Here is a 954-nt window from a genome sequence, read left to right as displayed (position 1 = left end):
ATTATGTCCTTTTTTGATGGATTTAGTATATCGAATCACCGTACATACAGCTGCGTGTCTGTTCCCTGTTTCACTAAATTCAGAACATGATCTGGTCCCTATCCATCTGTGAGTCAACCATTTCTCAATTCAAGTGACTTAAAATCATCTTCTTTCACCCGCAAGAATATTTTTAATGAGCCTGTAAAATTACTTTCACTTATTCTTGTGTCACAATGTTCGGAAATAACGTTAAATGTTATGACTCAAAAGCCTGTTCATAGCCCTAATGGCGAAAATAAAAATATTTAATCTGTTCCTGCATTACAATGGATTTTTCACACATCTGTACTTCACGAATTCATTACCTTATACCATCCTTTTGTTCATAAATACTGGGTCCTGTGACTTACCTCCAAGTTTGAGTATTTAACCTCTGGACCTCGTTCTCTATGGAACAATCACTTACAGGGTGACAATTATGGAACTATAGGAAGTAAAATCTCGCCACAACTTCTGAACGATATGCCGTAGGACGTTCCAACTACACGGTTGGTTGTGGGGCGTGATGGGAAATAGTATGTACATGCATGGTTTGGTTTAGCGACAAAGCTCAATTTCCTTTGCAAGAGTTCCTCTATAAGCAAAAATGTCGCATTTGGGGACTGGGAATTCGCATTTCGCGATCAAGAAATCTGTTCACACTCAACGGGTGACTCTGTGGTGTGTAACGTCCTCTTATGGAATAATTGGTCCGATAATCGTTGTTAGCACGGTAACTACCGAACAGCACGTGAAGGTTCTGGAAGATAATTTCATACCCATTATCCAAGGTGACCCTGCTTTCGACAATATGTGGTTTGTAGAAGACGGAACTCGACCCCATCGAAACACTGAACACATACGACTCCTTTTTTGTGTGGCTGTACTAAGGACAAAAGGTACATAGAAATAACCCCAAAACCATTGCTCAGC

This window comes from Schistocerca gregaria, chromosome 3, assembly GCF_023897955.1.
Source record: "Schistocerca gregaria isolate iqSchGreg1 chromosome 3, iqSchGreg1.2, whole genome shotgun sequence".
NCBI lineage: Eukaryota > Metazoa > Arthropoda > Insecta > Orthoptera > Acrididae > Schistocerca > Schistocerca gregaria.
Note: the sequence above shows the minus strand (reverse complement) of the source record.